Source organism: Schistocerca serialis, chromosome 3 (genome assembly GCF_023864345.2).
Source record: "Schistocerca serialis cubense isolate TAMUIC-IGC-003099 chromosome 3, iqSchSeri2.2, whole genome shotgun sequence".
In the NCBI taxonomy this organism is placed as follows: domain Eukaryota; kingdom Metazoa; phylum Arthropoda; class Insecta; order Orthoptera; family Acrididae; genus Schistocerca; species Schistocerca serialis.
This window is the reverse complement of record NC_064640.1, coordinates 463,339,442-463,366,072: the sequence shown is the minus strand read 5'-3', so window position 1 is coordinate 463,366,072 and position 26,631 is coordinate 463,339,442. Positions and strand designations below refer to the sequence as shown.

Here is a 26,631-nt window from a genome sequence, read left to right as displayed (position 1 = left end):
AGTTTTTTCTCGCCCGGCACTACATTATGTGTTTGCCCGTTGCATATAACGAACAAATTCTAGTACTAGCACTTTTGAGAGCAATTATATAAATATCGCAGACTGGAGGTCAAATTTGATGTTAGGTTAGGAATAACTGAAATCTGTTCAGGGCTCCGCTCTACTGCATGACACTAAACTTAGCTCCATCGAAGAATGTTCTGTGTTGATCTAGGATAGCACGAAAAATGCTTGGCAACACGCCTAAAATCAGCTATCGACACCATTATTGCACTTCGACCTCAGATATTAATTGTACGTTAAAGATACAGAATATTTACTATCGAAGGTTTATTGTTACGAAGGTGGCTGAGAATACACAGAGAAAGGAACGATCGTCAAGCTTCTCCCGATACGAAAAATATTTAGTACTATAAATCTTTTTGTGATGATATAAAGACACCACAGAGTGCATGAAACAAGTGAAGTGACTACAGCCAACAACGTACAAGCGTGGGAAGAACTAGCTGTTGACTTTAATTCGCAGAATTTCGGAACAGTTTGTAGCTGGAAGGATTTAAAATTGTCTAATGAAAATATTAAGAAAAGGACCAATAAATCAAGCCAGCATGACGAAGGATAATTTTAGAAATCACTTTACAATTATTACGGTACATTTCATCTTCGTGTAGTTGTTTGTAGAGTGTGAACTGGGGCAAACACAGTTTGATAATTTTTCAAAGTTGAAAAGCATAAAACTGGAAGCGATAACATTGTGAGGTATACGGTTACAGAAAGTGGACAGAATCTTACTGCAGCTATAAAGCCAAACTTTTTTCTTGTATTTGATTCATTTAATGGCGATGCGGATTTTCATCATGACGTAACATACAGTGGTTTGTGAACATTTTAGTACGTTTGCATAAATTCCTTTGAAGCGAATTTGCTGCGTAAAATGTAGTTTACAATATTATTCGTTACGTTCTTGTTTTATACAGATTCAGATGACACTGAAGGCTGTAGTTGTTCCGCAACACCAGTAGATGAATATGTAGTAATATACAACGAATATACACAACTGGCCATTAAAATTGCTACACCAGGAAGAAATGCAGATGATAAACGGGTATTCATTGGACAAATACATTATACTGGAACTGACATGTGATTACATTTTCACGAAATTTGGGTGCATAGATCCTGAGAAATCAGTACCCCGAACAACCACCTCTGGCCGTAATAACGGCCTTGATACGCCTGCGCATTGAGTCGAACCGAGCTTGGATGGCGTGTACAGGCACAGTTGCCCATGCAGCTTCAACACGATACCACAGTTCATCAAGAGTAGTGACTGGCGTATTGCGACGAGCCAGTTACTCGGATACCATTGATCAGACGTTTTCAATTGGTGAGAGAACTGGACAATGTGCTGGCCAGCGCAGCAGTCGAACATTTTCTGTATGAAGAAAGGCCCTACAGGACCTGCAAAATGCGGTCGTGCATTATCCTGCTGAAATGTAGGGTTTCGCAAGGATTGAATGAAGGGTAGAGCCACGGGCCGTAACACATCTGAAATGTAACGTCCACTGTTCAAAGTGCCGTCAATGCGAACAAGAGGTGACCGAGACGTGTAACCAATGGCACCCCATACCATCACGCCAGGTGATACGCCAGTGTGGCAATGAAGAATACAGTCTTCCAATGTGCGTTTACCTGGATGTCGCCAAACACGGATGCGACCATCGTGATGCTGTAAACAGAACCTGTATTCATCCGAAAAAATGACGTTTTGCCATTCGTGGACCCAGGTTCGTCGTTGAGTACACCATCGCAGGCGCGCCGTCTGTGATGCAGCGTCAAGGGTAACATCAGCCATGGTCACCGAGCTGATAGTCGATGCTGCTGCAAACGTCGTCGAACTGTTCGTGCAGATGGCTGTTTTCTTGCAAACGTCTCCATCTGTTGCCTCAGAGATCGAGACGCGTCTGCACGATCCGTTACAGCCATGCGGATAAGATGCCTGTCATCTCGACTGCTAGTGATACAAGGCCGTTGGGATCCAGCACGGCGTTCCGTATTACCCTCCTGAACCCATTGATTCCATATTCTGCTAACAGTCATTGGATCTCGACCAACGCGAGCAGCAATGTCGCGATACGATAGACCGCAATCGCGATAGGCTACAATCCGACCTTTATCAAAGTCGGAAACGTGATGGTACGCCTTTCTCCTCCTTACACGAGTCATCACAACAACTTTTCACCAGGCAACGCCGGTCAACTGCTGTTTGTGTATGAGAAGTCGGTTGGAAACTTTCCTCATGTCAATACGTTGTAGGTGTCACCACCGGCACCTGCATTGTGTGAATGCTCTGAAAAGCTAATAATTTCCATATCACAGTATCTTCTTCCCTTCGGTTAAATTTCGCGTCTGTAGCACGTCATCTCCGTGGTGTAGCAATTTTAATGGCCAGTAGAGTATTTTTCTCATTGATGACAATGTAAATGTAAATGAAGGAGATAATGTTTGTAACGGAACATATTAAAGGCTTTACTTTACCGAAGTATGCGATACCCTCTAAATTCAACCAGTTTAACGAGTAATTATGATTATAGAAAAGTTATTGTGTATGTTAACAATGATTGCATAAAATGTCTCCATAAACAGTCAACCCATTAAATTATACTGAGTAACTGACCCACACAAAAGTTAATATCACTTCATCACTGATACAGCAAATGTCATTATGTAAAAACACTAAGTTCATCTTAAATAATGAAGTACGAAAAATAGTGGCCAACTTAGGTATTTTGGATCTCCTTAAATAAAAATCACCCAGTGAAACCTATTTGTTCACTAGGAGCGTTTCCACTCAGTATTCACGTAATCAATCCTATTTTAGACGAAAACCAATGTATTTCTTAATAATTCATGTAATTTGCTTATTTATGCAAATTAGAGAAGTCAATTGACAAACTTCTATAAAACGGCCTTTTTGTAACAAGGAATTATTCTGTCAAATCAACAAATCTGTCTGACATTTTAATAACATGTTAAATTATGTCACTCGATGCAAATTAATAACTTTTCTGCACAAATTATGATAACAGATGTACATGTGACTTATAAACTATATCTCTTTTTAGTAGTTCTTTGACAGTGTTATAAACAAAAGCAGCAAGAAGGGTCAGGGCGCAGTCGGAATATCACTTTGGTAAAGTGTGTTTGAGTGTTATTGTTTGAGGTAGATAAACAATGCAAAGAACATGTAAAGGAAGTACTACTTTGTGTTGTGTCATGGTCTTTGGTGGACAGTGGAATTAAGATGGCCACCAGAGTAATAAATATTTGAAGTTTACATATTTGTTGGTTTCGCTCGTTCTTTATCATCAAAAGCACATAAAAACACGGGACCTCATGTTTCTCACCCTAGACAACCAGATTTAGAGCCAGCATGAGCATCGAGACACAGCAGCGATCCAGCAAGTAGCAGCGATTACCACAACACAATGCATTTTAATGGTGCCAACCTAACATCAAGTGCTAACAAGCTCCGTAAATGGGAGTGAAATAGTGCGATTATAGCAATTAGCAATATCTACGACTAGGCGACCATTACAAAAGTGGAGGCTCAGCCGGAATCTTTAAGTGCATCGATGATAATAGTGAAGCGATCAATTTCGTAAGTGCTTAGCACTCCAAAAAAGTTTATTTGTGCAGTGTGGCAACAGTGAAAATATGTCAAAGCAAAAAAAAGTGTGTTTGTGCGACTACGAAAAACTATCATCACACCGCTCGGAAGATTAACGTCTGGATTATGTCAATGGAATTCATCAAGCAAGATTTCAGCTTCGATAAAACCGAATAAAAGTGAAGAATGCCAACAAGAACACCGATCACGACATCATAGTATAGCTACATAAAGCAAGGTATTTTGTTGTTGTTCTCATTTAAAAAAAATTAATAGTTAACATGTCTCTACCTGAGAGTGATGAGATCGTAGGAAATGTAAAAATTGAACCAGGGGATGGTTAACAATTAAACTTAACAGCGTGGCTAGCAGAGTTTGCAACTCAAATAAGCTCACAACTTAAACAATCGAGTGAACAAGTAAGTTTGAAACTTAAAGAAAACCCAGATAAACTGCATAAGTTAAGTTTGAATTTTGATCTATTAAGTACTCATCTCAATTATAAGTGTGAGGAAATTAAAACTACCCTCAGTAAGGACACTAGAGAGCAGTTGATAAACTTCAGAAAAGAATTTCAAATTAAAGTTGAAAGTTTAAATGAAAACATACAAGCTAACACAGACAGCATTTCTGTCATCAACAACAGAGTAGATACTGAAGTAGAAAGATTAGATCAGAGAATAGACAAAACATCAGAAAACCTTAAACAAGAATACAACCTGTATACCACTAGTGTAGATACAAAAGTAGAAGATATACACACTAAATATACGCAATTGGAAGACACGGTGATGTCCAAACAAATTTTTTACAATCAAAATGCAATGTATGGGCACATCCAAGTGAAATGCTTTCCTGGTGAAAATCTGCATCCTATTGACTTTATTCACCAATGTAAGGATATGTTTGTAGTAGGAATGTCAGATTACATAAAAATTAAGTTAGTAAAATGGTTTCTAGAATGGGAAGCCCTATCCTGGGCTAACGAGAATAATGATTCTTGGAATACTTTTGAAGAGTTTGAAGCTAAATTTATTTGTAAATTTTGGCCACAATCCATTAAAGCGAGATTGAAGTCAGAATTTCTAAATGGACCAGTGTATAGAGGGAAAGTAGGGGAATGCAAAAATTTTGCAGAGATCAATTGAAAAAACTTGCTCACTTCAATAACTCTTTTGATATTATGACGCAAATTGATGTTTTAAAAAGAAGGTTACCTGAGAGACTGCAGCGGAAATTGGTCCATGGACCAGACGATTCAATGGAAGAGTTCCTGAAATTTGTAGATAGATTATAAACGGCCTTGGAAAGAGAAAATAACCAAAGTTTTGGCTCTGGCAACAACCAGTATGGGGGGGTGGAACAGGAATGTAAATAGAGATTATTATGGTAGGAGAGACTTTGAAAATTCTGGAAATAATGCTCCAAATAGGGGAGATAGGAGATATGAAAATGATATCAGAAACAATACACAGGAGGGAGGATGGAGGAGAGATAACAGGAATGTTAGAAATAGGTTTTGGGGAAGAGAACAAGATAAAAGGGGGTTTGATGAAACTAGTGAACAAAACGACAACTACAAACGGACAGACCGAGGGAACCAGCCGGGAAACGGTGGACAGTCCCACTAGATGTCCGTAGTTTTGGGGCTAGACAACATTATGACAGGACAACACATAACCGAAACTGGAAAAGGAGAGGATACAATGTAAAGAGTAAGTACCATGAAAATACTGATGTTGTTAGAATGAATAAATTAGAATATAATAAAAGGTTTTGGGATACTATGAGTAAAAGTGATACAGTTAATAAAAACAGTGTTCAAGCACAGGTAATTAGTGAAAGTGCAGAAGTTGAAGGTATTGCAGAGTTCCATAGTTGGGCTGAAAAAGATACTGGTGTTAATAACAAGTCAGACACACCACAAATAGAATCTATTTTGGGGGGTTTTTTGATAAGAAGGGGGATGACGAAGTGTTTAATGGAGCCAAAGGCTCAATTGCTGAGATTCAGATACATAGGGGGGAAACTGAAGATGGGGTTGTTGTGGAGGAGGAGGAAGATGTAATAGAGGGACATTTAAATAATGATCCTAAATCAAGTGATGTTATTGATGAGAGTGTGGAGGCAGAAATAAAAGTATTTGTAGAATTGAAAATTGATTATGTGGTAAAGGTAAGTGATGTGACAAACATGGGTAATAATGAGGTTAATTTAAGTGAAATGCAGACTAGGAGGAGGAGGAGGAGATTAGTGTTTAACGTACTGTCGACAACGAGGTCATTAGAGACGGAGGGCAAGCTCGGGTGAGGGAAGGATGGGGAAGCAAATCGGCCGTGCCCTTTCAAAGGAACCAACCAGGCATTTGCCCGAAGTGATTTAGGGAAATCACGGAAAACCTAAATCAAGATGGCCGGAGATGGGATTGAACCGTCGTCCTCCCAAATGCGAGTCCAGTGTGCTAACCACTGCGCCACCTCGCTCGGTGCAGACTAGGGAATGTGTATCTGAGGACAAGCTATTGCCTATTGGGAACTATGAAACACTAATCTATGAGAATGGTAATAATAATAATATTAAATAAAATATAAAGGGGTGGAATGTAAATGTGTGTTTTCAAGAAAAAGGGGAAAAGTTTTTAGAAGTTTTGTGGAACAACTATGGAAACTGTATAAACAAAGATGCCTTTTGGAAAGAATTAGCAACCTTGTATCCTACATGGTGGACAAGAATCCGTAGTGGACTTTATAAAAAATGGGGTGAAAACAGTAGTTTGTTAAGTGACAACACAGTGCTAAGAGGAACAGATGAAAACAAAGGTTTATATTTAAATGTCAATGCTTTGCAAACAGAGAGGGATGTGTCTAAGTGTAGGAAAGAGGGATTAGACTTAGGAACTAAAGAAATTGAAAATGATGTATTGTTTGAAAATACTGAAATAGACAAAGATGTTGAGCTAGGTTGTCTCTATGTTAAAGTAAACATTGACATTTGTCCATTTGAAATAAAAGAATGCGCACATCCTAATGCATACCGACTTATCTTTCCCACATCAAGAAGGTTATTTGGATTATGAAACATCACTGAATTGAAACCATATAAACATGATTAAGCACATTTCCCTTTTTAAATACAGTTACTTACCCATTTTCCGTAAAGCATTTTACCAGCAAAGATTTTCACTGGGTGTGTCAGATAGCTACTACCACTCATCCTATAGACCCTGGAAAAGTTCCAGATCTCTGAGAGAATGTTTTTATATTTTTATTGTCACTATTGAATATTAAATTTGGAGACATCTTCTTTACTTGCAAGGGGCAAGTTTAACCATGCACCCAAAGAGGTGACAAACATTTATTACTTTCTGTTTGTATTGTTGAATATGGGACATACTTGCACCAAATATAAAATATAATGTAAAAATTGTTGTACAAGACCCATCATTTTGTTACCATTCTTTTCTTAGGCATAAGATTTGTGTACAATTTTCTACAGCTAATCAAATCTTCACCAAGTTTCATGTTTGTGTTCTGTTGTGACCAATTTAAGTGTGCAATTTTGGTATTCATATGTTCTTGTACTATCTTGACTATGTGTCTCAATGGGAGACAATATTTAAAAAAAAAACTTTTCTTTTTTTTCAAACACATATAATATTCATACGTGTGACTTCTCTAGTGTTTGTGTTTATATATCATGTCCATACTTATAATAGTGTTCTTTCTTTTCATTTCCTTTATGTGGCTCAAAAAGAGCAGACCATTGCAATATTTTTGTATGGACATCTGACCTATCCAACTATGTAATATATTTATGTTCCTTCTATTATCTTGCTTATTCTGTGACTCAATGAGAGCTGACTTTGAAATAATTTACATATATTTTTTATACAACTTAAGATCGCATGTGATATATTTGTGTCTGTTTTTGATCATTTTCCATGTGGCTCACTGGGAGCAAAGATGAACAAATTGTTTTACTTTCATATATTACTAAATATTTTTATTATGATGTCATACTGAGAGACACAACACAAAGTGCATTTGAAACAACACAACTAAAATATTTGCAGAAAAAAGACATTTTGAAACGGTGTAACAGTCATTGTATACATACACATTATGCATAGTAAAACAAAAAAAAATTATTAAAGTAGTACTTTTCCAAATTTTAACCATTTGACACATTTGTCCTAGTCAGCTAATATCATTAAAATTCTGTAAATGATATTACCCGAGGGGGGTATTGTAATGGAACATATTAAAGGCTTTACTTTACCAAAGTATGCGATACCCTCTAAATTCAACCAGTTTAACGAGTATTTATGATTATAGAAAAGTTATTGTGTATGTTAACAATGATTGCATAACATGTCTCCATAAACAGTCAACCCATTATATTATACTGCATAACTGACCCACACAAAAGTTAATATCCCTTGATCACGGATACAGCAAATGTCATCATGTAAAAACACTAAGTTCATCTTAAATAATTAATATGAAGTACAAAAAATAGTGGCCAACTTAGGTATTTTGGATCTCCTTAAATAAAAATCACCCAGTGAAACCTGTTTGTCCACTAGGAGCGTTTTCACTCAGTATTCACGTAATCAATCCTATTTTAGACGAAAACCAATGTATTTCTTAATAATTCATGTTATTTACTTATTTATGCAAATTAGAGAAGTCAGTTGACAAACTTCTATAAAACGGTCTTTTTGTAACAAAGTATTATTCTGTCAAGTCAACAAATCTGTCTGACATTTTAATAACATGTTAAATTATGTCACTCGATGCAAATTAATAACTTTTCTGCACAAATTATGATAACAGATGTACATGTGACTTATAAACTATATCTCTTTTTAGTAGTTCTTTGTCAATGTTATAAATACAAGCAGCAAGTAGGGTCAGGGCGCAGTCGGAATGTCCCTTTGGTAAAGTGTGTTTGTGTGTTATTGTTTGAGGTGGATAAACAATGCAAAGAATATATAAAGGAAGTACTACTTTGTGTTGTGTCATGGTCTTTGGTGGACAGTGGAATTAAGATGGCCACCAGAGTAATAAATATTTGAAGTTTACATATTTGTTGGTTTCGCTCGTTCTTTATCATCAAAAGCACATAAAAAACACGGGACCTCATGTTTTTAACCCTAGACAACCAGATTTAGAGCCAGCATGAGCATCGAGACACAGCAGCGATCCAGCAAGTAGCAGCGATTACCACAACACAATGCATTTTAATGGTGCCAACCTAACATCAAGTGCTAACAAGCTCCGTAAATGGGAGTGAAATAGCGCGATTATAGCAATTAGCAATATCTACGACTAGGCGACCATTAGATGAACGGTATTGTACTAAAATAATGTTCTAATTGAATTGTGACAGCACAATATCGCGTACTTTGAACTAAAAATAACCTCCAATTGCCGGTATATGGGCAGCACTCAAGCCAGGATTATATAATTTTGTCAGCATTGCGTTCCAGAAACAAAAGAACACAAAACGTTCTCTAAGTGAAACTTCAGTTTTACAAAACAAGATTAGAATGGCTCAAGAATGAACAGAAACTCAAAGAATGGAGCACGCATGTGGAACATGAAATGTGGGTGGAAGTGTCAAAAGTAGACAAAGAACTTAAAGAACAGAAACTGAAGAAGATTAAAAGAGAGCCAGGCTTTCAAACTGAAACAATGTAAATTTATTTCAGTTTTGTAACAATTTGTTATTCAAATTTAATATGTTGTTGAGTAAATACGTTATTAATAATGTTCGTATTCCTTGCATTGTGACTCTTGTTGGCTTCATGTCTTGTTGGTACCGGAATTTCTTCGCAGCAGTATTATTCGATTCTTTGTATACATTTTAATATGCTTTGATCCATATCTTTATACAGTTAGTTGTGTAAAAGATCGTTTATAATCTCATTCATGAAGTTCTTGTCCTGATGTAGAATTAACTGACCAGGAGATAAAGGAATAACTAAAACTAAAAGAAAGAAATACAAAATGTTTGACACTTTGTAAATTTACTCCAGTTTGGTAAGTTTTTATGTAAATGTATTGTTTATAGCATTTTGACTCCTCCTTGTTTCTTCGTACGCTCTTCTTCTACCGAATACATTGTCATCCGTTTCATGCACCTCATCCGATGCACTGACAGCTCTACACTGAGGTGGGAAAAAAACCGTGGGATAGCGATATGCACATATACAAGTGGCAGTGGTACAACGTAAACAAGGTATAAACGGACAGTGCATTGTGGAAGCTGTCTTTTGTACTTAGGTTATCCATGTGAGAACGTTTGGTACGTGATTATAACAGCACGAGGGTAATTAACAGCCTCTTAACGCGGAAAGTAATTGGGGTTAGATGCGTGGGACATTCCACTTCCTGTTTCATTAGGGAATTAAGTGTTCCGAGATTCACAATGTCAAGAGTGAACCGAGACTATTGAGGCATTACCTGTCACCAAGGATAACGCAGCGGCCGACGGCCTTCACTTAACGACCGAGAGCAGCGGCGTTTGTGTAGCGTTATCAGTGCAGACAGACATGCAACAACGCGTGAAATAACAGCAGAAAGCAATGTGGGATGTACGATGAACGTATCCCTTAGGGCAGTGCGGCGAAATGTGGTGTTAAAATGGGCTATGGCAGCACACGACCGACGCGTGCACCTCTCCTTGGTTCATGACCTTATTAGGTAAGTCCGGTTTTCTGCTCTCACTAAGTGATTTATTTGTATAACATCTTCGATCAAAATTTCTGAAAGCTAAATTGTCAACTGTAATAGAGCGGGCAGATTACTTGAACACCATATGAATTTTAGTTTAACTTTCTGATTTTCAGGATCTCAAATTCATAACCGTACATACGGAAATGGAAAGTTTTAGACCATGAAAATCTTGACAGAACCTTGTCAGACTGATACCCCAAGGCTGTGGGACATGTTAATCAACGTTTCATTGCTATGCGAGATTCTTTTCAGTACAGAATAACCTATACCTACATTTCAAGACTTATGTGACTACACGATGCCCGTTGGAACCGTCCAACTTTACTGGAACTTTTCAGATGGAGATCGGAACTCAGCACAGCTAGAAGATGTGCAAGTGGAGCTTGTCACCATCTTCCTGGCTTAGAGAAAGGTTGTATTATTGTCATAAGAGTATCATACCGACAGATCACACAGATAGTTTGCTGCGATGGACGAACTGCAGAATTAGTGGTGGCCAAATGGACTCAGGAAACAGGTGTGGCAAGAAGATGAGGCACAAGTCGTTCCAGAAGTGCTACACATCGAGAAGATCGTCGGATTGTTTGAATGACTGACGAATACACGGATGACAACAGCTGCAATCCGGTCACAGATTGCAATCACACTGTCTCCAGGAACCGACATTACTGGAAAGAGTTTTGAGATTTCAAACTGCCTACGTCGTTTGTCATCGACGCCATACCACAGAAAACATAGACTCTCAGGGTGTGGAGCCAGAGTGAAGTGGGACACTGAGTGGCACTCTCAAGTTCAGATATGTCTCGCTTCTGTTTTTGGATATCAGACCGATACCAATGTACGGATATTTAAGTGGCCTGCGTCGTCCCCTGAACTGTCTAGCATAGACGGTGTGGTGAATAGTCGATTCTAGAAACCCATACCTCTCCAACTCCTGGAATCATGGGATGAAGAACTACTGTATACCAGAGAGCTGATGTGACTAGTGCTGAAAAGCGGCTGATTGCTCGCCAGCATGTGGCACGAATGGCAAATCCTATTGACATATCCGTCATTAACATGGTAGATAATGGCATTAAAACGATTTGGGAAATGTACAGGTTTTTAAGTAGCCTGCGTCGTTCCCTGACGTGTCTGCTATAGGACATGGCTGGATGCGATGGGAAGACAGCTCGATCTCCAGCCGGCAGGCTTGATCTGATGAAGCATGTATTTCGCATGACAAGAAATTCTTCAAGATGACATTTGGAGACTGTATGTTCTCATATTGAAATGAATATAAGAGTACACCGATGCAGGTGCCAGTCACACATCACACTGGTGTAGATGATGGACCTTAGTTCCGAAGGAAATGCCAGAGTAATCATTTAATACCCTTTATATGGTTACGATATCGACAAAGTTTGATCAGTAACTGACTGGTGCTTCATGGTGTAATAGTTGCTACATCCATCAGTGTTTCTATTGGTGGGCTATTTCACCCTTGAATTTCACTTTAGATAAAATATTCACTAGGAGTGTACAAATTGTCCTAGCCAAACTAATTGTAACACTAAAGTGTGATGATTTGGTCCAATGACCCTCTATTTACACACATATAGAAATCAAGAATTGTTACTATGATGCTCTGCTCTGTATATCTGCAGTGAATTTTATGGTGTGTGGATAAACTTATTTTTCAACTCTTGGGAATCTTTTTATCTTTTGGATACCCTTGAAAATTCACTGTGGATCCCTTATAATTTTTGTTGGTGGCTATTTCAGTAAATTTCCTATAAGTGAGACGGCCGCATGTGCTTTGTTGCTTTCCATACTTTTTTCTGTTTTTTATGAGACGATATTCTGTTGACGTCTACCGTATTTTTATTCACTTTATGTGGAATTCTAGGTAATATTTTGCTGCTGTTACTCAGCCGTGTTACGTTACACTTATGTAGGCGAGCTAATCGGCTGCTTATAATAAGTACAAGGTAAAGTAAATTTGTTTCCGAACCTGTGCGGCCCCAGGGCCGACAGAACGCTGCCAGGCGAACCATCACGGCCGCTCCAGACGAGACATGTGCGCTAGCAAAGGACTCTATGTGGGGAAAATCCCGAAATTGGGAACTTGAACGTCTGTTAGACGCGTGTCCTCTGGGCAGGAGATGCTCTAGGAAGTGGCGGAGTGTCAGAAAATCTCAAAGATGGCTAAGTCACAGCTCTTTGAGATTCGACAATAACTCAGTCATATATCGGAGGGTTGTAATTAAACTTTCCATACTTAACATGTTATAAGACGGAAAATAATTACCGTACGAGTAACAAAGTTGGCAGTAATAATGTCGAGAGTATGGGGGTGCATGATTTCCATGCGACACAATGCCACCGTCCAGTTCCAACTGTAGCCACCAGGTGGCGTGATCAGTCATCGTGATTCACAGTCTCACACACCTGACCAGTCGCAGGGCACTTGTTGATGTGTCAAAATGAGCTTGGACATGAGGAGCAGAGCATTATTGGTGAAGCTCTATTGTCAGAACAACCGTAGTGCTGCACTTCAACTTCGAGAATATCGCCGGCTGAAAGGATTACGGAAGGGTCCTCTTTCTCCACCTACTATGCGGAGCATGATGAAGAAATTCGAATCAACTGGGGACCTGGGCGGCGCTGCAGGAAGAGGCCGACGGCCGGTTGTACCACAGGTGGCTGATGAAATCGCTTTTGCTATGGCAGACAACATTGCGCGCAATTCCCGATCGTCAGGCAGGGCGCGTTTTGTGTCACGACAGCTGGACATCCCATGGTCCACTGTTCGGAAGATGCTTGGAGCCATTCTCAAATGGTATTCGTACAATATCATTAACGTACAGCAGCTTGCACCATAGGACGCATAACGACGTATTGACCTCGCTCTGCACTTTCTAACAAGGACTCAAGTTGACGAGGGCTGGGGACAGACGAAGCTCATTTTTCTCTGACGGGTGAGGTGAACACACAGAATTGCCGAGTGTGGGGACGTTCACCTGCTGTCACTGTGCATGAATTTCCTCTGTATGGTGAAGGTGTCACCGTAAGGTGTGGTTTTGCAGATACGTTCATCATTGGCCCATTCTTTTTTAAAAAGGTTGGCGCTCAAGCGCCAAAGACGTCCAGTGTAACTAGCCAGAGTGCTTCGCCACAATGTCATACCCGCCATACAGGAGAGAGACGCATTGAGCTCAACAGTTTTCATGCAAGATTTTGCCATACCGCACATCGCTCGTGAAGTTCACCTGTTTCTCCGAAACTCACTTGGAAACGATCGAATTATCAGCCTATCGTTTCCAAATGCTTAGATAGCACGTTCACCTCATCTCACTCCCTGTGGTTTCTGGTTGTGGGGCTACCAGAAGGAAAGGGTTTACCAGGGGAACATTCACACATGTGCTGATCTAAAGCGCAGCATATCAAGAGAGGTAGCCAGCATACCTACGGACTTGCTTCGTTCTGCTGTGCAGAATGCAAACCTGCGCTTGAAGACTCTCCTGGACACTTATGGGCATAATGTACCGTAGGAGCACGTTAGAAGTGTTTCAATTGAATTCATTCTACGTTGTATCTCTACCCCATGTCCTTGAAATTAATGCTACCAAGTTTGGTACTCGTACGCTAATTAGTTTCCGTGTTATAACGTGTTATATAGGCAAAGTTTAGTTATAACCATCCGGTAAATCCAAATACATCTCTGATCTCCGAAAAATGAGACGTATTCAGAAACACAACGCTATCTCAATATCTTTAAAACTGCAGAAGTTAATATTTCACAGTGAGTAAACATTTACACAATGAACCTTTGAATTACTAACCCTTAATCATTTCATGAAACTTCAACGAACGGCACATCAGATGATAGCATTGCACTATAGCTATCATCCCTGAAAGCTACGTATTTGTATCTATTTTATTTATTGATTTACGATGTGTTGTACATCTTTTTCACTACGCAAATGTTTCTCAGAACATCGTATCACCCACATTTAGGCCGGCCGCAGTGGCCGAGCGGTTCCAGGCGCTTCAATCTGGAACCGCAAGACCGTTACGCTCGCAGGTTCGAATCCTCCCTTGGTCATGGATGTGTGTGATGTCCTTAGGTTAGTTACGTTTAAATAGTTCTAAGTTCTCGGGAACTGATGACCTCAGATGTTAAGTCCCATAGTGCTCAGAGCCATTCGAACCCCACATTTACGCAGCAGATTAATGCAGCAGGAATACCTCATATTTTGTTATTGACATGTTTTTATTTACTGAACAGTTTATTATTTTGGCAGTCACGTTATTTAAATGTTGATCGCAATTGCTATTAAAAAAAATGTGCTAATTTAAAACTGGTCAATCGCATGCGTTAGCGGACAACAAAACTGAAAGGAAAACCGAAGATGCTTTTGTTAAGAAGCCATAAATAATTGTTGAAATAATATTTAGCAATAATTTATAGTTATTTAACGTGAGCGCACCTCGCAAGAATGCTGGCTTATTTATTTATGAACCAACTATTACATTTGTTTATTGTAAATGGTCTTAATGCAACTGAATGTTTATAACATTTATTTTATTGAAATATTGTTATAATACGTTAGTTTAATGCGTTTAGTGAGTCAAATCATGTCTGTAGAACTTGAGAACGATTTTTCTTGGTGGGTATGGCCTTCAGCAAATGAGAGTTGGGCAGTGGCAGAGTCAAGTGGAGACTGGGACTTCCCGAATGGAGCCCTGAAAGAGGTGATTCTGGACTTTTTGTATCGAGCGCTGGAAGAAGGCAGACTAGCTATGGTAACATGCATGATTCAGTGGTGTAGGCAATTGATTGTGGGTGGTGAACGGCCGCTACAATACTCTAACTTTTGAAAGGACTGTATCTGACGAGATATCTGAATGTGCTTCGCCGATATTACAGAACGGAGGACAGGCAGCCTATGGGCTATCGTTCTTCGTATCGCTTATGTTAAATACGTGAATCATCATGTTGAACTCTGAATTATTTTGAACTGATGAATATTTCGTATACTGGAATGACGAAATGGATTTACTTTTCGCAAGTCTTTGATGACTGTTTAGTTCGGGGATTTTGCTGCGATTTTCGTAATGCTCTCGACGTAACGTTTTCCGCGTGTGATAAGGGCATTTTCTGTCTGTATTTTAAATGAATATAGTACAACCACTTCCCGTTTGTTTGAGATGTCCTTTCTTGAATAAACATTATTCAACATAATTCTCTGTCTCCTACATTAATTACAGACTTAATAATGGAGCTCTTGTTATTAAATTCCGCGCTTAAGTCTTACTTTATATTTCTGTGTATTTTATTAACTCACAGTTATATGAAATGCACAGACTATTTGACTGCCGGATCGCAGCTGTAGGTTATTATTTGTAGCGAATTAGCTGCAGGGCATGAAAGCTGACGTGCGTGGCGCGAGCTTCTGACTATATCGAGTTATTCTTTTCAAACAGAGCCGTGAACAGGCCCAGTTCCTAAAGTGCGAGTAACCACAGGTAAAGACGCAACTGGTTTGCTCGTATGGGATGCTGTCTGGAAGAGCAACAACTCACTAGCAGTAACCGTTAGGTACCGTCGCAGCTATCGGTATTTCAAATTTTAATTTTCAAACGTATGCTTGTTGGCTGATCCTTGTTGAGTATTGTCTTCGGTGTAAAAAGAATATCTCGTAACCATTCGCCGAGAAGCTGAATTGATATTTTGGTCTATTTCGTTAAATATGATTATTCTTTCTTACGTTAGTTGAGTTTTTCTGATTTTCCACTTTTGTTCAGCGTTTACACTTTTTCTATTTCGTTGTTCTTTCTTTTAATTGTTTTTCATGTTGATCATTCCACGATATGTACTTATTTGTTACTTACTGGTACAAATATTTTTCCCTGCAGCTTCAATGTTGATGTTTTGCTTAGATTATCATTTTTGATTATGGATTTCTCTCTCATTTGTCGTACTATTTTCTTTAGTTGTATCTCACTATATGAGGCGTTTATTATTGTAGTATCAAACACATTTTCGAGCTCTCTCTTTTATTTCACGTTCAGCCCTACAGAGGTAATACGAAAGATATTAGGCACATTTTCATTATTTTGACGTGCATAACATATTCAGAATTAGCTTTGTTTGTTTACACAATCTGGAGGAAAATCTTATGAAACTGAATTTGGAGATATCCAAGGTTTCTAAGTAGATTTCGTGATTGTGCATATATTAATTTTAAGTTGAACATCTAACAAAGGGCAATCAACTTTATTTCATACCTGTTTAGGAAATTCACTTACCGGTACGATGTTCTGGACATTATATATTTTAAATGAATATAGTACAACCACTTCCCGTTTGTTTGAGATGTCCTTTCTTGAATAAACATTATTCAACATAATTCTCTGTCTCCTACATTAATTACAGACTTAATAATGGAGCTCTTGTTATTAAATTCCGCGCTTAAGTCTTACTTTGTATTTCTGTGTATTTTATTAACTCACAGTTATATGAAATATAACTGATCCTTGTTGAGTATTGTCTTCGGTGTAAAAAGAATATCTCGTAACCATGCCGGATCGCAGCTGTAGGTTATTATTTGTAGCGAATTAGCTGCAGGGCATGAAAGCTGACGTGCGTGGCGCGAGCTTCTGACTATATCGAGTTATTCTTTTCAAACAGAGCCGTGAACAGGCCCAGTTCCTAAAGTGCGAGTAACCACAGGTAAAGACGCAACTGGTTTGCTCGTGGTTACCGAGGAACGCTCTGACATTGTTGTCAGCTATTTATAAATAATATGTCCAAAACCGTGAATTGTTCACAGAATAAATTTATGTAACTGACTATAAATCAGTCATAGTCTCATGATGGCCTTGAACGACGAAATCCAGTCAAATAAACAAATTACTACTGTGGAACCTCACCTCATTTATAAATATGAACTTGTTCTACTACGCAGCGACGGAAGAATCGGATAATGTTGTGACTTGGCAAGACAGCCAAGTCACTATGAGAGGAAGCCGAAAGGCACGCGCTTAAGCTCACGCAGGCTGGCGCGAGGTCTGGAACAGTTAAGGGAATTAATAGCAGCAATTGAAGTACGTAGTTGATATAATACTTAACTTTAATCCATAATTGGAGAACATCGCTCTTGACGGTACATGTTTTATAATTTCAATATTAACTGGTAATGGCGCCTTGCTAGGTCGTAGCAAATGACGTAGCTGAAGGCTATGCTAACTATCGTCTCGGCAAATGAGAGCGTATTTGTCAGTGTAGCATCGCTAGCAAAGTCGGCTGTACAACTGGGGCGAGTGCTAGTAAGTCTCTCTAGACCTACCGTGTGGTGGCGCTCGGTCTGCAATCACTGACAGTGGCGACACGCGGGTCCGACGTATACTAATGGACCGCGGCCGATTTAAAGGCTACCACCTAGCAAATGTTGTGTCTGGCGGTGACACTACAGATAACATTTAGTCAGCTATTTTGATATTATCATCACTTACTGTTAATAGTTCTGTTGTGTCCAGAGAGAATCGTTCATGACCCGCGGAGTCTGAATTACACACTTCGCCTTCCTTCAATCTTACTGATTTCCGCAGCAGCCTTCAGGTTGCTTGTAGTTTCGGTCGTAAAGTATCATTCCCTAGATATAGCTGAGGTTCTCTGTCGTGCCTTTTGTATCAGTGTTTCCTTTCAACAGAGGTGACATAGAGAACCGTGATCCTTGAGACTGCACTGACAGTTGTGGCCGAGTGGTTGTAGGCGCTTCAGTCCGGAACCGCGCTGCTGCTACGGTCGCTGGTTCGAATCCGGCCTCTGGCATGGATGTGTGTGATGTCCTTAGGTTAGTTAGGTTTAAGTAGTTCAAAGTTCTAGGGGACTGATGACGTCAAATGTTAAGTCTCATAGTGCTAAGAGGCATCTGAGCCATCTGCACTGAGATGCAACTTCAAAACTCATGAATCGAGACTCTGGGGCATTATAAGAACGCTTTGCCTTGAAGGCACAGAAGTGGCTCGATTATCTAGAAATATACCAACAGACGAAACAATCACTAGCTTACTTTGTACTGCGGTGAATCCTTTCTAGAATCTGAATAGATCTCACTTCTTTAATTCTGACGACTGCACATCTGCAGCGAAACTCCTTACAGATGTAAGTATACAAACATCTGCAAGATTCAATTTTAAATTAAACTGTATTGTAACTCAACACGAGTTGCATTTACGCAACTATTTATTACGACGAGCAATTTCGATTAGTGACTAATTGTCAGCAGATTGGATGAAAAGTTGTACATGCCCTGAAAAAGAAATAGTCAGTATATATGTTAAGAGTTAGCAAGACATGTAAACGAGTTTTAAGCACCAGGCACATATTACACACGAAGTTCACTTATAATTTCTAGATTTACAGATGGCTAAAACACGTGTACTTTGTTCAGAACAATTAACTTATTTAAGATCCTAATAACATTTCAACGTAGCTCAAAATTGGCAGATTCTGTTGCGTCTTTGAAGGTATTACATGCAATCCAAAAGTAACAAAGTAATAAAAAACTACAAATTTAATGAATGAACGGATGCCACCTTTATTGTGTGTCTGTGAAATCGGTGTAGCTATAGAATAGATATTATTACTATGTAAATAATTATGAGTGAACTTGCTAGTGGTTGATGTGGAACCTGCAGTAGACAGTCCGAGTTTGGGACTAAGCAAACAACTGTGTTCCTTAGTGCAAGTTAGTGGCTCTGAGCACTATGGGACTTAACATCTATGGTCATCAGTCCCATAGAACTTAGAACTACTTAAACCTAACTAACCTAAGGACATCACACAACACCCAGTCATCACGAGGCAGAGAAAATCCCTGACCCCGCCGGGAATCGAACCCGGGAACCCGGGCGTGGGAAGCGAGAACGCTACCGCACTGCCTCGAGCTGCGGACGAGCAAGTTAGTTTAAGTTAGATTAAGTAGTGTGTAAGCCTAGTGACCGATGACCTCAGCAGTTTGGTCCCATACGATCTTACCACTCCTACCCCCACCACCACCACCGAATATCTAGGAATGTCAATATCTCTGATATGTTTAGTCTATTCGTAAATATTCTTAATAGCATTCCTTGCTGATACATGTCATGGGTTTATAAACTGGTAATGTAAATTTCTCCCTTTCTCCACTTCTGTGTTCCAGGGAACTATTACACATTTAATTTCTTTAAGAAAGTCGGCTAGAGGACCGTTAGGGTCATGAGTGTTTCCCTTCTTTTGTCGAGTGAAAGGTACAATGCATCTGGAGTGTATAGAAGTGTTTCGTTCTTATCATGTCATCCTTACTGCACTGAATCCCTCTATTCCGCTGTTAAATAGATCTATACCCACAGACTACTTGTCCAGTTTCTTGTAAGGCAAAACATTTTGAAAATAGCTTCATGTCCTTGAACATCTTTACAGATCTGAAGGTTACTTAGATTTTGATCACTCACGTTCAAAAATGGTTCAAATGGCTCTGAGCACTATGGGACTAAACATCTGTGGTCATCAGTCCCCTAGAACTTAGAACTACTTAAACCTAACTAACCTAATGACATCACACATCTCCATGCCCGAGGCAGGATTAGAACCTGCGACCGTAGCAGTCGCGCGGTTCCGGACTGAGCGCCTAGAACCGCTAGACCACCGCGGCCGGCCACTCACGTGAATAGCTCATTTTGACCACTTACAGGTACATGCAAGGAAGAAAGAACAGGTGCAGTTATACTGGCAGTGCAATAGCCATGTTGACTAATAAGTAATACCTACATCAAAAAACGTTTTGCATCACCCCAGTTGCCAGAACTCCTGAAGGTAGACGTTGACTGTAGATATTGTATCACAGACGTAGTCAGTTTGACTGTTCAGGGATGGCACTAAACCCGCCCAAAGATGTAAACAACTATGCATGAACACCACCTATTAGACGGAGGGTATCCGACCGCCGATCAGTTCCAATCATTCCACCAGGAAGGAGGTACACGGCTCGTGTTGTCTGTAGTTCAACCATACCTAGACAGTCAGTACCACGATTCGATCGCGTCCGCTTTGTTATTTAGTGCCAGGAAGGACTCTCAACAAGGAAAGTGTCAAGGCGTCTCGAAGTGAACCAAAGTGATGTTGTTCGGACATGGAGGAGATACAGAGAGACACGAACTGTCGATGACATGCCTCGTTCAGGCCGCCCAAGGGCTACTACCGCAATGGATGACCGCTACCTACGGATTATGACTCTGCAAAACCCTGACAGCAACGCCACCATGTTGAATGATGGTTTTCGTGCATCCACAGGACGTCGTGTTACGCCTCAAACTGTGCGCAATAGGCTGCGTGACACCCAACTTCACTCTCGACGTCCATGGCGAGGTCCATCTTTGCAAGCACGGCACAAGACAGCGCGGTCCAGATGGGCCCAACAACATGCCGCATAAACCGCTCAGGATTGACATCACGTTCTCTTCACCGATGAGTGACACGTATGCCTTCAAACAGACAATTGTTGGAGACGTGTTTGGAGTCAACCTAGTCAGGTTGAACGCCTTAGACACACTGTCCGGCGAGTGCAGCAATGTGGAGTTCCCTGCTGTTTTGGAGTGGCATTATATGGGACCGACGCACGCAGCTGGTGGTCATGAAAGGCACCGTAACGCCTGTACGATACGTGAATGCCATCTCTCGACCGAAAGTGCAACCATATTGGCATTCGTCTTCCTGGACGACAATTTGCGCCCCCAATGTGCACATCTTTTGAATGACTTCCGTCAGGGTAACGACATCGCTTGACTAGAGTGGCCAGCATGTTCTCGAAACATGAACCGTATCGAACATGCCTGGGGTAGCTTGAAAATGGCTTTTCATGGACGACGTGACCCTCCAACCACTCTAAGGGATCTACACGATAAATCCATGCATAGTTCGTTACAGTTTAGTCATAACCTGGTGCAGAGGCTTTATGTTTAAGATTTTCAACCTTTCTATAAGTTGTATGCTTTAAAATTTAACTGCGTTGGTCTTTTACCTTTGACAGACATGGTCTCAGCTAGGCATGCGCTATGTTCCCCGCCATGTTAATTTGCAGCGCGTTATCTAATCCTACTTAGTTTCACGTGAGCTCCCGAGGTCCACCGCACGGCGTCCATGGAGACGAGGCGCACGCCAGAACTTAAGTCTTGGTGTTGACGTAGTACTAATGTACCGCATTTTCAAAATGTGGCTACGTCTATTCAGGCTGTTTTAGTTTTATTTCTAGACCACTCCCTCTTAGACATGTTATAGACTCAGGTATATCTTCCGAAGAAGGCTCAATTACTTGGGCTGAAACCTAGTTAAAAGTTGGTTTCATTACCGCAATCGAAGCTGATAGTTTCTTATATATTAAAATGTCATCGCTTTAAGCTGCACCTACATGTACACCAGAAGCTATGTGGAAACGATTTCCAAAAACAGGTATCGATCTTCAGACGTCTCCTAAATAAAGCAGCCGTAAATCTGGAGTTCATCAGGCAGATTTTGCGAAAAGATGGATACTATTTCACCAATGACGCCACTGTCAATAGACACGATCTACATTACTGGGCTCCTCCAAATTTTCAGTGGTTACCACCACATCATATGCAAGTGCACTGGGCTGTTAACGAATGGGGCGGCGCTCTAGGAGACCACTTCATTGGACGAATTTGTTTGGTTCCCCCTTCATTTAGCTGTGAGACACTCGTTTCAACACGATGGTGCACCACCCCTTTATTGTGGAAGGGTTAGGGAATATTTCGACATGTACCCCGAACCGTGAATAGCTCCTGGTGGTTGCATTCGATGGGCAGAAACATCGTCTGATTGAGCACTCTTGGATTTTTTCGTTATGGGGTTTTATTAAAGCCATGGTTTACGGAATGGAACCGTAAAATGCAGATGTGTTAAAAGAACAAATACGTCATTCTTGTTTCAGTATCTGCAGAAATATTAAGAGGTGTCCATGCTAATACCGAGAGGCTCTTACACCAATACATCCAACAAGGCGGACGTGCATTGAACATTTATGTTATGATAACGCAGTTATGAAGCTCTGTCGGTCTATAACATGGGTTTAAAGGAACAACATTTATGATATTCATTATATTCTTTGTTCTATATTGCAGTCAAAGATATGACTGCATTTATGTAATATTGTCACCTGGGAAAGATGAATTGGTTCATAATGTGTTGGTAATAAAATAGTTGTCACCTATTGATACGTCTTGAAACAGATAATTGATATGCTCTGGCCCTTATGCCTGTTGTTTTGCTTAGAGGCAATCTTTCTTCTACACAGACGCATTTCTCGAGCCCAGGAATCGAAGCCGGCACCCTCCCTACAGCAAGCAAGTTTCCTAGCGACGATCTATCGGACGAGCTATAGCTGTGAAGTGTTTCTGTTCAAGCGCTGCTCTTACGTTTACCAAGGTCTCCCCTCTGTTGGTGTGGAGTCCCCTTTACTGTTCTGCTTAGGCAAATCTACGGCCTCTGTGGTATCCGAGATTAACTAACGTCAACGGAGGACAGCGTGCGTGAGATACCTGGTATATATTTTGTCTCTGCCATTACTATGTGCGTGGATGATTTCGTATGTAATAAAGCGAAAGAAAGAAGATTATGTAAAGTTAGTACCCTCTTGGCGGCATCGAGTTAATTAGAAACACAGGAATTACTCAGTTTGACGAAGTTGGAGGGAGAAACTGTTCATGACCAAAGCGAATTAACAATTCCGTCTTTTGCTTGAATATGTGTGTCAGGTATTCATCATTGCTGCCGTATATTTAAGTGGAAATGTTAGCAGCATGAGTATGAATAGTCCTTTAATATAAGGCTATTATCCACTTCCGAGGCACTGCCATGTGGTGGGCCCAAAGCTCGCGACCTATTATCACCAACAGGTTTTCACGATAGAAGCAACAGCTCCTTTTTTGAAAGCCGTCATTAATCGGTGTGATCATCACGTGCTATTTCAGTAAAGCTGTTCGATTTTACATAACGCATGCTATGAAAGAGCGGTCCGATATACCGTGAGACCACTACACAATTTTACGTATACTCCGTAAAAGAGCTTTATACCCTCTTTTTCGTTATGTCTGTCTCTGGATGTTCTTCATTTGTAGAGGAGAAGTTAATAAACTCTGCGTTCTTCTGGACTAGTATCGAAATATTTATAAAAATCACATTCACTTTGGCCTGTGTATGACACCAAAGCCCGCTAATTCAGCGCCCTTATCCTATTAGCTCGTGGCCCACCTCCCTTCTCGAAAGCAAGGGCGCTGAGTGCCTTTCGGTTTCCCAATAGTCCGACTAGTGATCAAAGGAGCGAAATAGTAATTAAACCCCGGGGCAATTAAAGTGCATAGGAGCGAATGAAGGGGTTGTATCGTTGTTGCCTCCAAGGGGTTTTGATTTAGAGGCAGACTTCACATAATCACTTGTTAAGCAGGTGTTCTTGATAAAGGAAACCAGCTCCACTGCAAAAAATTTTGGCTACTAACGAGTTTCCTTTACCAGAACTTCCTGTTCCACTTTACGAAGAGCTGTGATACCACTAGAATGAATGTACTGTTAGAATATGTTTCATTAATGTCGCTGTACTTCGTGTGATATTCCTGGCTGTGGCTGCCAGTATTTTATTTTGCTAGAAGCTCGCCTTGATGCAACTTGATACACGTGAAGTAGCATATGGTACAAAAGTGGAGTGATGTACAAGCGACAGATGGTACAGTATCTACCAGCCCCATGGGAGAGTCCACCAGATGTACTGAACTTGCTCCTGATTGGTCGGCACGTTCGGATGCTAGGCGCCAAAACGCCTAACCTCCCTTATTAATTATTTGTATACTATTCATTGTATTTAACCCAGTTTTAGTATACAATCTCTCATGGTTACCCTACAAGTGAATCGTTTTTGTTTGTTAAATTTCACTAGTGCTGAGGAACATAAGTGTAATGATATTGCAACTGAAGTGTTTCTAAAACCTTCGGGTCGCTTTGGCGCGTCTGGGAGACGAAGTACTTCGGGTGTGCTAGTCACACCGTTCCGGGCGTTTGTGGGGCGGTGGGTGGAAATAATTGTTATGTTCCTATTATTTACTTATTTAATGCTGTCGTTTGCCGTTCTCAACACTGGCTCTCTAACTACAATATTGGCAACCAGAAAGTGATTAGCAAAACGTGAAGCCTGTAATTAGAATTCCTAGTGCCCACTTCATCTGAGAAATACATTTATAGCTACAGCTTATAGCTCTGAGGAATTAGGATATTGTCTGGGATTTATAATCAAAACCATTGTCTGTAAAATGTTCACTACATTCTGAAAATCACAGACCAAAAGAATCCCTACAATCCAACTACCAGTGCAGTTCAGAGTCTAATGCGCTGATGCAACTATAACTGTTCAAATTAACGTAGCGAGCTCCGCCGAAGAAGATCCCACGACCTACGAGCGGTCCTCTTAGCTGGTGACACTACTTTAGAAGACGACAGGTTGGTGGAAAGAACGGTCAGAGAGTCTTATTCAATCTTTCCAGATCTCTCCAGCTTGCAGATCTGACTTCCAAAAGGACGTATAATTTATATTCGCCTTCAATTATTTTCAAACAATTTATTCATCATGGGTTGTCAGGAAAGTTAGTTTGTAGTACTGCCTTTTGGTGAAATATTTTACCTGGATTATGATATAGGAAAATGTATATTCTTCTACCCTAGCGATATGGCTTAGCTTTATCTTGTCATCTCTAACAAACAGCAAAGAAGCAAAACTAGTCATGTCTCCTACGTTAGCATGAATTTACAGGTTTGGACTGTAGCATTACTCTGGCGTAGCGCCGGTGTTCCATAGCCTTAAACTCAAACACTAGATGAACTGAGGTACAGATAGAGTTATAAGCTACCAAAACTACTGTTCGCAGTTTTTGAACAGTAGATAAATGATATAGTAACTGGTAGGATTGTCGGTAGTATTATTGGTATTGGTAAGGAAAGAAACATAACTTAATGTGTAAGAAAGGAAGTGGGGACCGACGACTTCTCTTTGATTGTTTGTTTCTACGTTTTTCACATTATCAGAACCGCATATCATTCAGTGTTAGTCCATTGTGTGTTTTATACCCTCACAGAATATAAATTGCATTTTATAAGTATTAAAAAACAGTTGTTAACGCAACTTCTGATGTTCTATGTAACCAAAGCAATCACTTTCGATGCAAGTACAGCTTACTGGTACGAACATATAGAAATCTATGTATTGATTGTCGTTATTCTGTAGTCAACGGAACGTCCTTCATCAAGGAAAAAGGCAAGGGTCTTCTGTTGTTAATGATAAACGCGGTAGTAGTTTACGAATAACAGAAAAACGTATATAATAAGTTATATAATAAGTTCGACTGAGTACTGAAGCGATATTTGATGTGTTTTTGTTTTGCAGTTTATTTTTTAAGGAAATTGCATTTCCTAGCACCATATGATAAATCTGTATAGTTTTCTTTGTATTTACTACAACACATCTCTGTTTCAAATTACATATCAACAGTTTTCGAATAAAACCTGAAGTGAACATTGACAATTTCAATTTTGCTATAAATACCGTTTACTATCAACTAACATTCAGGAGGATAAGCATGTAAAACAAAAATGTTCGGTACGTTACGCTGCCCTTTATATATCCTCACTCAGTTTCTCGATTCTTCACCGGATCCGGTTTAGAGCGGAATCTAGTAAGACACTGATCGCATACGTAAAGAAAGCGATCGTTACAAGATAATTCCCGATAGGAGTGCAACGCAGTTAAAGTACAGGTAACGTGAATACAGCCTTCACTTATCAAAACTACTACGAATACAACCGTAATCTACGCTTGCTTATGGTTGTCTACGGTGGCCTACTGTGGATTTAGAACTGTAGGTAAAGATGATAGCGGAAGACAATATATGAATAGCTTTAATGAAATGATAGCTCACTTTATGGTCCTAGAGAGAAGAGAAGGGGATTATATTAAACCTTATTTAACGAACCTCATGTCCCACGGTTTGTGTCCATGGTGGTCTAGGGGGTACAGCACAAGACTCCAGGCCAGTCCTGAATATGGGTGGTGGGTTTTCCAGTCCCTCCAGGACGATCCCAGGTTCACTGAGCGTGTAATCGGATGAGTACTAGGGATCAATTCCGCGGATAAAAAG

The 26,631-nt window shown here is 40.1% G+C and overlaps 1 long non-coding RNA gene across 1 annotated transcript in view; it reads right to left on the bottom strand.

The window, feature by feature from the left end:
- Positions 1 to 26,631, bottom strand: part of LOC126471635 (uncharacterized) — a 264,531-nt gene that overhangs the window by 18,908 nt on the left and 218,992 nt on the right. The window lies entirely within an intron of this gene.